Source organism: Hemitrygon akajei, chromosome 14 (assembly GCF_048418815.1).
Source record: "Hemitrygon akajei chromosome 14, sHemAka1.3, whole genome shotgun sequence".
NCBI lineage: Eukaryota > Metazoa > Chordata > Chondrichthyes > Myliobatiformes > Dasyatidae > Hemitrygon > Hemitrygon akajei.
Window position 1 is genome coordinate 79,960,787 of NC_133137.1, and position 13,003 is coordinate 79,973,789.

The 13,003-nt window shown below is 42.1% G+C and overlaps 1 protein-coding gene across 1 annotated transcript in view; it reads right to left on the reverse strand.

Moving 5' to 3' along the window:
- dclre1c (DNA cross-link repair 1C, PSO2 homolog (S. cerevisiae)) overlaps positions 1–13,003 on the reverse strand; it is a 102,013-nt gene that overhangs the window by 86,363 nt on the left and 2,647 nt on the right. The window contains exon 2 of the mRNA XM_073066441.1: positions 4,483–4,559. The gene's annotated coding sequence lies outside the window, so the exon portion shown is untranslated. The remainder of the gene's footprint in view (positions 1–4,482; positions 4,560–13,003) is intronic.

A 13,003-nucleotide genomic window follows, 5' to 3' on the forward strand; every position in this document is an offset into this window, starting at 1 on the left:
GATGCAGCCACCCCCATGCTTCACAGTAGGGATGGTGTATTTTTGATGATGTACAGTGTTTGGTCTGATGGCCAAAAAACTCAATTTTGGTTTTATCAGACCATAGAACCTTCTTCCAGCTGACTTCAGAGTCTTCTCCATGCCTTTGGGCAAATTCTAGCTGAAATTTCATGTCAGTTTTTTTCAACAGTGGTTCTCTCTTTGCCATTCTCCCATAAAGCTGTGACTGGTGAAGCAGCTGGGCAACGGTTGTTATATGCACAGTATCTCCCACTTCAGCCACCGAGGCTTGTAATTTCTCCAGAGTTGTCATAGGTCTCTTGGTGGCCTCCCTCACTGGTCCCCATCTTGCAGTCTCTCAGTTTTTGAGGATGGCCTGCAGAAGGGAGATTTACAGTTGTGCTATATTCTTTCTGTTTTTGATGATTGACTTAACTGTGCTCCAAGGGATATTCAGTGACTTGGAGATTTTCATGTATCCATCTCCTGACTTGTGCTTTTCAATAACCTTTTTGTGAAGTTGCTTGGAGTGTTCTTTTGTCCTCGTGGTGTAATTTTTGGCAGGATACTGACTCACCAGCAGTTGGACCTTCCAGATACAGGTGTATTTTTACTATAATCAATTGAAACACCTTGACTGCACAGAGGTGAGATCTATTTAACTAATTATGTGGCTTCTACCATCAATTGGCTGCACCAGTGATGATTTGGTGTATCATATTAAATAATATGTAAAAAATAATTGTTTTATATTTGTAATTAATTTAGATCACTTTATAGTGAACTATTTTGACTTTCATACAAAAGAGTCTTTTTCCGTTGATCAGTGTCAAAAAAGACAAATTAAATCCACTGTGATTCAATGTTGTAAAACAATAAAACATGAACACTCCTAAGGTGGGGGGGGGGTGAATATTTTTTATAGGCACTGTAGTTCATTTCAAGCTCTGTTTAAAAATGCTAAAACTGCAGTTAATGCCAGTTGGAAGGGCTACATAGCTGTCAAAACACTTATCTCAATTGAGAGATGAAGCAAGATTGGAGAAAATTTACGATATTAAATCTTGACAATTGCCGATTCCAGGTACATTCATAGAAGAACATGAGATTTTGCAGATGCTGGAAATTCAGGACCCGATGAAGGATCTCGGCCCAAAATGTCAGCTCTTTATTCCTTTCCATAGATGCAGCCTGACCTGCAGAATTCCTCCAGCATTTTATGAGTGTTCCATTGGTAGAAACATTATTTGAGTATGGGGTATATCCAAGTGTGCAGTTTTCTGGATGAAAATGTAGTTGGTTGGATGAGTAATCTATGCCAGAAAGAATTAAAATTGGCGAACAGGAGTGAGCAGGAAGCAGACAAGACACATATCTTTCTCCAGCACAAGAGATTCTGCAGATGCTGGAAACCTTGACCAAAACACACACAAATGTTGGAAGAATTCAGCAGGTCAGGCAGCATCTATGGAAAGTTATTCCTCCCAACACTGCTGAGGAAAGTGTATCTGAGCAGTATTTAGTGCTGGCAGACTGAGAACCGGCCAGGTTTGCACTCCTGAATTATCACTGACATCAGGTTCAGAGGTAAAAGCAGACTATACCAACTTTTGTTCTGTTTTGAAACTCTCAAGCATTGACATCTGCTTTCCCACGACAGAAGTTAACTTGCAAATTGAGTTGGTGGTAAGTGCAATATTGGCATTCATTTTAAGAGGACTAGAATATAAAAGCAAGAATGTAATGTTGAGGCTTTATAAGGCATTAGTCAGACCAAATTTGGAGTATTGTGAGCAGTTTTGGGCCCCTTATCTCAGAAAGGTTTGTGCTTGTATTAGAGAGGCTCTAGAAGAGGCTCACAGGAATTATCCTGGGAATGAAATGATTTATGTTAGTGTTTGATGGTTCTGGGCCTGTACTCACTGGAATTTAGAAGAATGAGCATGGATTTCATTGAAACCTGTTGTATATTGAAAGGCCTAGATAGAGGGGATGTGGAGATGTTTCGTATAGTTGGGGAGTCTAGGACCAGAATGCACAGCCTTAAGATAGGACTTCTATTTAGAACAGAGATGGGAAGGAGTTTCTTTAGCCAGATGGTGTTGAATCTGTGGAATTTGTTGCTACATACAGCTGTGGAGCCCAAATCACTAGGTACACTTAAGGCGAATATGCTCCATCATTCTATCATTGCTGATTTATTAACCCTCTCAACCCCATTCTCCTGCCTTCTCCCCATAACCATTGATGCCCTGATTAATCAAGAACCTATCAACCTCCGCTTTATATATACCCAATGACAGCCTCCACAGCTGTCTTGTGGCAACAAATTCCACACATTCACTACCCTCTGGCTGAAGAAATTCTGCCTCATCTCCATTCTAAATGAATGTCCATCTATTCTGAGGCTGTGCCCTCTGGTCCTCGACTCCACCACTGTAGGAAACATTCTCTCCAGATCCCCTCTATCTAGGCCTTTCAATCTTAAATAGGTTTCAATGAGATCCCTCCTTCATTCTTCTAAACTACAGTGCGTACAGCCCCAGAGCCATCAAACGCTCCTCGTATGGTAGCCCTTCCATTCCTGGGGTCATTCTTGTGTAGCTCCTCTGAACCCACTCCGATGCCAGCATATCCTTTCTTAGATAAGGGGCCTAAATGACTCCTTGAGTGTGTTGGATGGCTCTCTGGTTTTGCTGTCTGCTAACAGTCATTGTGAGGTTCAACCATTGATAATTGTAACTTTGATCTTATTCAGGAGTGTGGAACAATAAATCAGAGAGAATGAGACAATCACTTCAGAAGAGACAAGGCTCTCCGTTGGTCGGGGTTGACCATGGCATGTTGTGTCCCAGATGTCGATGTGATATGCAAGCCTGGGCAGTATGATTTCGAAAGCAAGCTGTTGCCAAAGTAGCAGGCTCCCCCTCTCCATGGAGCTGATGAATCCAACGGAATGGCAGAGACTGATACGTTTGCTCCCAATGGTGTTTCAGGAGTTGCCAGTCAACTTCCAACTGTATGTAGGGTTGTCTTAGGGACTCCAGCTCCAAATTTTTCTTTGGGGTTTACCCTCAAAGCCTTCCCCATGGGTGGGTATAGCTGCAAGTCAGTGAAGGTTTGAGATCAGAGTTTTCGTTCTCCTAGATGAGCTGCCAACCATGGCTGACAAGCCCCACCTGCCCGAGGTGACTGGTTTTAAGTCACCAGTTATCTACCTTTGCCCGTTCTCCTGTCATTGGAAATGGTTCTGCCGGGCCAAGTAGCTAAACCACATGTGAAGGTCAGGAGTTGGTCTTGGGTGTCAGAGGTATTGGAAGCTTATCCTCACTAACCTCCTCCTCTCCCCACCAATTATAACAATCTAAAGGAACCAGAAGATCAATAAATGAAAACAAACCATGTTCAGGAAAGAGTTTCCAGATGCACTGATGATCCATTTATTAATCAATCTGTAATTGATGCCCGAGTTAGACACCGGAACACTAAATAAGCATAAATATAAAATGAGAAATTGAGAAATTTCCCAGGGTTAGGGAATCAAAAACCAGAGGCTTAGAGTGAGAAGGGAGAGGTTTACTTGGGATCCGAGGGGCAACTTTTTCACCCAGAGGGAGGTCAGTACATGGAATGAGCTGCCAGAGGAAGTAGTTCAGGCAGGTACATTAACAACATCTAAAAGACAGTTGGACAGGAAAGGTTTAGAGGGATATGAACCGAATGCAAGTGAATGAGATTACTTCAGATGGAAAACTTGGTTGGCATGGACTAGATGGGCTGAAGAAGCTGTCTCTGTGCTGTATCTACACAGAGTGATTGGCTGCTGAAACAGGAGACAGAATCAGAATTAGTATCAGGTTTAACATCACTAGTGTATGTTGTGAAATTAGTTCATTTGCGGGCAGCAGTACATTGCAATGCATAATAATGAAAACTTTAAATTACAATAAGTATGTATAAAAAAAATAAAATTTAATTTAATAAGTAGTGCAAAAGAGAAATACTGAGATAGGGTTCACTGTCTATTCAGAAATCTGATGGCTGAGGGGAAGAAACTGTTCCTGAAATGTTAAGTGTGTGTCTTCAGGTTCCTGTACCACCTCCTTAATGGCAGCAATGAGAAGAAGGCATGTCCTTGGTGATGAGGGTCCTTAATGATGACTAGTGCCTTTTTGAAGGTGTTCCGGATGCTGGGGAGGCTACTGGCCATGATGGAGCTGGCTGAGTTTACAACGTTTTGCAGCTTTTTCCGATCTTATACAATAGCCTCTCCATTCCAGACAGTGTTGTAACCAGTTAGAATGCCTACCATAGTACAGTACACATGTAGAAATTTGCAAGTGTTTTTCATGACATACCAATTCTCCTCAAACTTCAAATGAAATATAGCTGCTGTCATGCCTTCTTTGTAATTGCATCAATATGTTGGGCCCAGGATAGATCCTCAGAGATGTTGACACCCAGGAACTTGAAACTGCTCACCTTTTCCACTGCTGATCAATCATTGCTGTCAGATTTCTGATTAAGGAGAAGAGAGAATGTCCTGGATGGTCGGGGGCCTTAATGGTGGACAAACAAAGCAGGAAACGTAATTACAAAAGAAGCTGAAGATGAAATTAGAGCACAAAACACTACAGCACAGTAGGGCCCTTCAGCCCGCAATGTTGTGCCGATCAGTTAGCCAATCTAATCTTTCCTTTCCCACATAGTCCTTCATTTTTCTTTCATCTACATGTCTAAGTGTCTCTTAAATGTCCCTAATGTATCAGCCTCTACCAGTACCCACGGCAGGGCATTCTATGTAAAAATCTAGCTCTGACATACCTCCCTATACTTTTCTCCAGTCATCTTAAAATGATGCCCTGTTGTAGTAGCCATTTCCACCCTGAGAAAAGGTAACTGGCTGTCCATTCAATCTATGCCTCATCACCTCATACAAGTTATAAAATAGGACAAATTATTAGTTGCTCATTTGAATTGGTTTGTAATAGCGATAGAACTGGGATTAGGGAATCATTTCTCGGAATGGCAGGTGGTGACTAGTGGGGTGCCACAGGGCTCGGTATTGGGACCACAGCTGTTTACGATTTACGTCAACGATTTAGATGAAGGCATTGAGAATAACATCAGCAAATTTGCTGATGATACTAAGCTGGGTGGCAGTGTGACATGTGATGAGGATGTTAGGAGAATTCAGGGTGACTTGGATCAGCTGGGTGAGTGGGCAGATACTTGGCAGATGACGTTCAATGTGAATAAGTGTGAGGTTATCCACTTTGGGAGTAAGAACAGGAAGGCAGATTATTTGAATGGTGTAGAGTTATGTAAGGGAGAAATACAAAGAGATCTAGGAGTCCTTGTTCATCAGTCACTGAAGGTGAATGAGCAAGTGCAGCAGGCAGTGAAGAAGGCTAATGGAATGTTGGCCTTTATTACAAAGGGAATTGAGTACAAGAGCAAGGAAATCCTCTTGCATTTGTACAGAGCCCTGGTGAGACCACACCTGGAGTATTGTGTACAGTTTTGGTCTCCAGGGTTAAGGAAGGACATCCTGGCTGTAGAGGAAGTGCAGCGTAGATTCACGAGGTTAATTCCTGGGATGTCTGGACTGTCTTACGCAGAGAGATTAGAGAGACTGGGCTTGTACATGCTGGAATTAAGGAGATTGAGAGGGGATCTGATTGAAACATATAAGATTATTAAGGGATTGGACAATATAGAGGCAGGAAATATGTTCCAGATGCTGGGAGAGTCCAGTACCAGAGGGCATGGTTTGAGAATAAGGGGTAGGTCATTTAGGACAGAGTTAAGGAAAAACTTCTTCTCCCAGAGAGTTGTGGGGGTCTGGAATGCACTGCCTCGGAAGGTAGTGGAGGCCAATTCTCTGGATGCTTTCAAGAAGGAGCTAGATAGGTATCTTATGGATAGGGGAATCAAGGGATATGGGGACAAGGTAGGAACCGGGTATTGATAGTAGATGATCAGCCATGATCTCAAAATGGCAGTGCAGGCTCGAAGGGCCGAATGGTCTACTTCTGCACCTATTGTCTATTTGGGGTTAAAATGGGAAGAGGAGTTCCTAGAATGAAGACAAGATCGTTCTTCAGTCAACATGTTGAAGAGCAGGATGTATTGCCAGATCTGCTTGGGTAATGGGACAAAATGAAGCAATCGGAATAGAACAATCGGAAGTCATTAGGATGATCTGCAGCATAATGAGTTTTGTATCAAAAGAAATAGGAACTGACTGAAGTTCAGCAGCAAAGGTGATTTTGCCCTCCAAAAGTCAATTTTCACTACGGTGGGCCCGAGTCCTAGTGGGCGGCATGATGCGGTGTTTGGACAATTTAAACGACGGCCCAGATGGACTGAAAAAGAAGTGTGGCAGGACTGGGGGCGAGGCTTGGGGCAATTCTCCTCCCCATTCCACGATGTTCACTCCTCCTTCCGTGTCCTTGAGGCTGCTGCGTGCTTCAAGTCTGCGAGATAGGCGGTGATTTGCCCCACTGTATGATGAACTGAGACCGAAGTTACGTGTTTACTCCGGCTGCTCTGGGCCTATGGACTCTAAATTTGATTCGGAATACTGCTGCTTGCTGTTATTGTTTGCATAATTTGTGTTTTTCTCTCTTTCTCTGCACATTGGGTGCTGGTCTTTTTAAAATTGGGATCTTTCTTGTTTTTGGCTGCCTGTAAACAGACAAATCTCAATATTGTATAATTAATGCATACTTTGATAATAAATGTACTGTAAATCCATGAATCCTTTGGATTTCCCCAATTCTTCAAATACCAACATGTAATAGAGTCATAGACTCAAAGAATACAACACAGAAATAGTCTTTTCAGCCCAACTCGTCCGTACTGACCACAGTGCTCACCTATCCAATCCCCAAATGTTCTCCTAAAGTTTTGCAACCATCTGCTGCCACCTTCTTAATTTACAAGTTATTCTATTGCAACAAACAGCCACCAGATGGAACTGGTATGAGGATTTTTATAACTCTTTGCCAATAGTGAATACAGTAGTTTACATCTTTTCATACTCTCCAGTTAGAAGTGAATGAAAGTACACTATGTATTTTAGTTTGCTAAGAAGATTGGGTAAAATGTACAAGTTACTTAAGACGAGCTGGGTCAGTAGATAGTCCATAAACATATACTGAGTGGCCACTTTATTAGGTATACCTGCTCGTTAATGCAAATATCTCATCAGTCAATCATGTGGCAACAACTCAATGCACAAAAGCATGCGAACATGGTCAAGAGATTCAGTTGTTGTTCTGACCAAATGTCAGAATGGGGAAAGAAATGTGATCTAAGAGACTTAGACTGTGGAATGATTGTTGTTGCTAGAAGGGGAGGTTTGAGTATCTCAGAAACTGATGATCTTCTGGGTTTTTGATGTACAACAGTGTCTAGAGTTTACAGAGTGTTGTGTATGTGGCCTGTTTACACAACTATGTTATTAATAAAAACGCTGGAGATGGGAACTAAGTTTCATGGTTCTTTCCTGGTAGAGTCTGAACTTGACACACACATACAAATCAATACGCTCCTAATAGCGCATGCAACAATGTGTTACCACAATATCAGGTAGTCCCTTATTATAATGTAGGCTATATGGTACAGTCCTCCCCTTTTATTTTAATAGTGTATCAACTGGGTTTTTTTTCTGGGGCACTAGGCTAAACAAATATGTTTACCCTTAACATACAAATGCCTGCCATTTGTTTACAAATAGTAACAAAGTAACTTAATAATATCAAATTATAACAAGCCTTATTTTTCTTTTTTTACTTTTGGTCTAAGACCCATTTAGAGCTCAAGTCTCTGCTGAGGTCTTCTCTGCCTCTCCGGGTAACGTCTGACCTGAAACGTTTGCTTTGGGGAATGAGTCTCCACAGGTACATCAGGTGGGTCATCAGCACTGATGACAGGTTTATCTGTAGATGAGGCTGATGTGGTCACATCAGGAGTGTTTGCTTCTATGTCAGGGGAGTCCGGGCAAGGTGTTGTGTTTTTCACCTGGGCTTCCAGGATTTGGTCCACATGACATCTCCATATGTTCTCTCCCACCTCCACTGTATACATCAGTGGCCCGTTTATGGCAGAAATTGTACCTGGCTGCCACTTCTCAGTCCGGTAATCACGTGCAAGAACTGACTGTCCCACACTGAAGCTCCGTGTTGACTTAGCATTCAAGTGTTTGGACTGTCTGTTCTCCACATCACGCAGTACATCTGGTTTGAGAAGATCCATGCGGGACCTCAGGTTCCTGTTCAGAAACATCATCGCTGGAGTCTGGTTAGTGGTTGCATGTACTGCATTATGAAAGGCAAGGAGGAAGTTGTCTATCTTGTGTTGTAGTGGTCGATTTTTGCTTCCCCTTGCCTTGAGGGCTTTCTTGAAGTCTGCACAAATCTTTCTGTCAAGCCACTTGTGGATGGATGGTAAGGGGCAGATGTAAAGTGCTTGATTCCATTGTTCTTCACAAAACTTTGCAATTCTTCAGAGACAAATTGTCATCCATTGTCCGTGCAGATTTGCTCTGGTATGCCATTCCTTGCGAACTTGGCCCTCAGAACTGTAATGGTCTTTTCTGATGTGGTTGTCTTCATTTTGATGACCTCTGGCCATTTGGAATGTGCATCAACAGCGATTAAAAAGATAGAGTCCATGAATGGTCCAGCAAGGCCGATGTGCACTTTTTGCCATGGTGATGAGGGCCACTCCCATGGATGGAGAGGGGCTTGTGGTGGTGTCTGGATCTTTTGACATCCAGATCAGTTCTTGGTCAAGTCCTCAATCTGTTTATCAATTCCTGGCCACCACACATAGGAACGGGCAAGACTTTTCATCTTCACAGTACCCAGGTGCCCCTTGTGCAGTTCCTCCAGCACTCTGGTGCGTAGCTTGGGAAGAATCACAACTCGTGGACCACATATTAGTGTTCCCCGACACACTGACAACTGCTCCTTCCTCGCTGAGAAGGCTGGAAACAGTGTGTTACCACGCGCTGGCCATCCCTTTACCGTGATGTCATACACTTTTGAAAACATAGGGTCATTGCTCTTTCAATGAGGCTGTTTGTCACTGGTAATTGTTCAACTATTGTTGTGTGAAAGACCTGTGCTGAATCCATTTGTGTAGTTATCTCTGAAGTTGGCAGTGGTAAACGTGACAAACCATTTGCGTTGCCATGTTGCTTGGTCCCCTTGTATTCAATGTCATAAATGTGACCTCCTAAGAAAAGGGACCATCACTGCAGCCTTTGTGCTGTCATCACTGGAACACCTTTCCTTAGGTTGAAGATTGACACGAGAGGCTGATGGTCAGTCAACAGGGTAAACTTTTAACTATACAGGTAGTGACTGAATTTCTTGACTCCCCACATGAGGCTTAGGGCCTCTCTGTCAATCTGTGTGTAATTGCATTCAGCTGAAGTTAGCCTTCTTGAGGTAAAGGCTATTGGTCTTTCTTTGACCCCTCCTTACCAATCCGACAGGCTTGTGATGCCTCACTCCATGGGATAGGAACTGTGTTATTGCACAAGTGTCCAGATGGCTCAGGAAGACCAATAGCCTTTGCCTTCGTGCCCTGAAGTGTTCCTGTTCCTTTCATGAACACTTCTTCAGTCAGCAAGTATTTGTGACAGTCTCTCAGATGTAGCCTTGCTGCCCTCCTTTGCTGACACAATGAGTACCTTGATGGTGTGCCAATCCAACTGGATTTTCCTGGGCCATTCATGTCCCAGCAATGGTGGTCCTCCATTTTTCAGTACATAGAGGTTCAGCTGCTGTGTTTTGTCTCCGTAGGTCACTGTCACTTTAATTTTACCTTTGGGACATACTCTCTGTCCTGTGTAAGTCTTTAGCTGTAGTTTAGTTCATTTCAGAGGTATGTGAGAAAACAGTCGTTTGTAGTCATGTACAGAGATCACTGTTAAAGCTGAGCCTATGTCCAACTCCATTTTCAGTCTCATACCTGCTACTTGTGGAGTGATCCATATTACTCTTCGATCATCTGTCTCTTTCACACTGTGAAGTTGCCGACAAGACAATTCACTTTTGTCTAAGTTGTTTTCATCAGAACTGCTTTCTTTCATTTTCTGTACATTGTTGTATTTTCCTTTCTGGGGTTTATTGTTTCTCTGTATTTTGTCCTTTTTCTGCTGTTTACTAGCTTTGCATACTCTGCCAATGTGGCCCTGTTTGCCAGTTTCTGCATTCTTTGTCTTTAAACCAATAGTCGTCAGGGTCATGTGACATATTCCCACAACTGCAAAGACAACAAATTTCACGACATATACCAGTGATATTAAACCTAATTCTGATTCGAGATTCAAGATGTTTAATGTCATTTCCTGTACACAAGTTTAAAGGAGAACAAAATAATTGTTACTCTGGATCTGATGCAGCACAAAAAAGAGACAATAAGATAAAGAACACAATAATAGTAAAAAAAAACCCTCAATAAATAAATAAATATACATAAGATTTCTTACATATATAGATTGATTGTATTGATGTTTGTATCTGAGAAAACTTGTGATTAATACAGTAATTTATAGCTTTGTTTGCCACCAGCAAGTTGTCACTGTGCTTCACCAGTGTCATCCTTCAACTGCAGACTGCTGCAATATTCATGCACTCAGGGACATGGGCTATATTGTTTTTCTGTGACTCTATAAATACTGCTTTCTCATGTGTGCTATATAGGCTATGTGCTGTGTATGACTGTTGGTACTCTGTTTTGCACCTTGGCCCTGGAGTAACACTGTTTTGTTTGGCTGTATTCATGTATGGTTGAATAACAATTAAACTTGAACTTATTTTTATTATAAATTGTGATTGTTTTTCTGCTACAGTAGTTATATGTCCTATATGTGCCTTGTGCTGTGTGTGACTGTTGGTACTGAGTTGTACACTTTGGCCCCAGATGAATGCTGTTTCATTTGGCTGATTTCATGGGTATGGATGATTGACAATTAAATTTGAACTTGAACTTGACTTAACAGGTATATAACTTTATGAGAGGCATAGAGTGGACAGTCAGAACGTTTCTTCCAAGGCAGCAATGACTAATACCATAGGACATCCTTTTAAGGTAATTGGAGGAAAGTATAGAAGAGATGTCAGAAGTAGGTTTTTTTTAAACACAGAGAGTGGTGAGTGCTTAGATCACACATCTATGGTCAATCCCAACTAACCGAAGGCCCTGGCAACCCATTCAATCTATGTGTTAAAGCCAATAATAATTGAGAATAACTGTCCAATAGCAACTGTTGCTCTAGAATCCTTCGTTTGCATCATTACCTGTTTTTATCTGTTTGTATCGTTATCTATTGTGTTTTTTCTCTGTGATTGAGGGGGTTGGGGACTGTTATTGTTGCTGTTTTTTTCTGCGAGTGAGAGGGTGTGGGATTGTTGTTGTCGCTGTTTTTTCTGTGGGGGAGGATTGGGGATTTGATGCCATTGTCTCTGTTTTTCTGCAGGAAGGTGGGGGATTTTGGGGTCTGCGAGATTTGTTTCTTTTCTTCTTCTTGCCGGGGGGTGGGAGTTAATGTCTTTTTTTTTCATCAGCTCCTATAATCTTTCTGTATTTTGTGGCTATCTGGAGAAGACAAATATCAGAGTTGTATTGTACATGCATACTTAAATGAACCTTTGAACCTTTTTTATCTAATGTTAGTATACATGGTGACCTTGGGTCCCAGGCTTAAACAGAAAGGCTGTACAGAGGAGATTTGGGCTTTCAAGGGCCGTGTTCAGATCATGTCTGCACACCAGTGACTCTGTCAGCTTGTCATCCCGACTGTTAACTGACTGAACATCGGCTGTACAAAGGTGACCTAGCTTTCAAAGGTTTGGTTCAGACTGTGTCTGTACAGTGTCTGCCCTCAGTTCTGTCAGCACACCATTTTAACCCTTACCTTGCTGCAACTTCCACATATCCATCCTACCTCAGTACAGCCACACTAATAATAAGAGATGGTTAAGCAAACCATTTTAACCCTCACCTTGCTGTAACCTCCACAACTTCACCCCCAACTCTGCTCTTTTTATTCTGGTTTGTCCCTTCTTTCCAGTTCTAATAAAGGGTCTCAATCCGAAATGTTGACTGTCTATTCTACTCCATGGATGCTACCTGAACAGCTGAGCTCCTCCAGCACTTCATGTGTTGCTCCCAGATTACCAGCATCTGCAGTGTCCTGCTCTCAGCTTGAATCAATCTAACTAATTTCCTCTGACCTTTCTCAGTAACAAAGCGTCTTCACCCACAGAACCGCCACTTACTGACTGGATGTATTTTTTGTTTTTTGCCATATAGCCTACATTATAATAAGGGACTACCTTCTGTTATAGTAACATGTCATTGCATGCGCTATTAGGCACACATTGATTTGTATGTGTGTGTTAAGTTCAGACTCTACCAGTAAAGAACCATGAAACTTAGTTCCTGTTTCCAGTGTTTTTATTAATAACATAGTTGTGTAAACAGGCCACATACACAACAAATTGGCGACGGGGATTATGAACCTACATCTTATCGGAACACTCAGAGGAGAAAAGAGAGAAGGGAAATGAAAAGGAGCGACACATGCATCTAGATGGAGTGTGCTTGTGGCGCTTGCAAAAAGGACACATGAGTCAAGTGGAATGTGCAGTGACTGCAAGGAGCTAGCTAAAAAGAAAACAAGGGGAAAAAAAAGGGACTAAATTAACATAACAAAGATGGCGATGATTGGAACCATTACAGCATTTGATAGTAGCGTTGAAAGCTGGGTAACTTACATTGAAAGAGTAGAGTTATATTGTGATGCTAACGGTGTTAATGATGAAAAGAAAGGCAGCTTCTTACTCAGTATTATGGGAGCAAAAACATATGGACTGCTACGGAGCTTGTTAACACCTCAAAAGCCAGCTGACAAAACGTTCAAGCAAATAGTAGACACTCTTCAACAGCATTTAAACCCCAAACCACTGGTCATTGCTGAAAG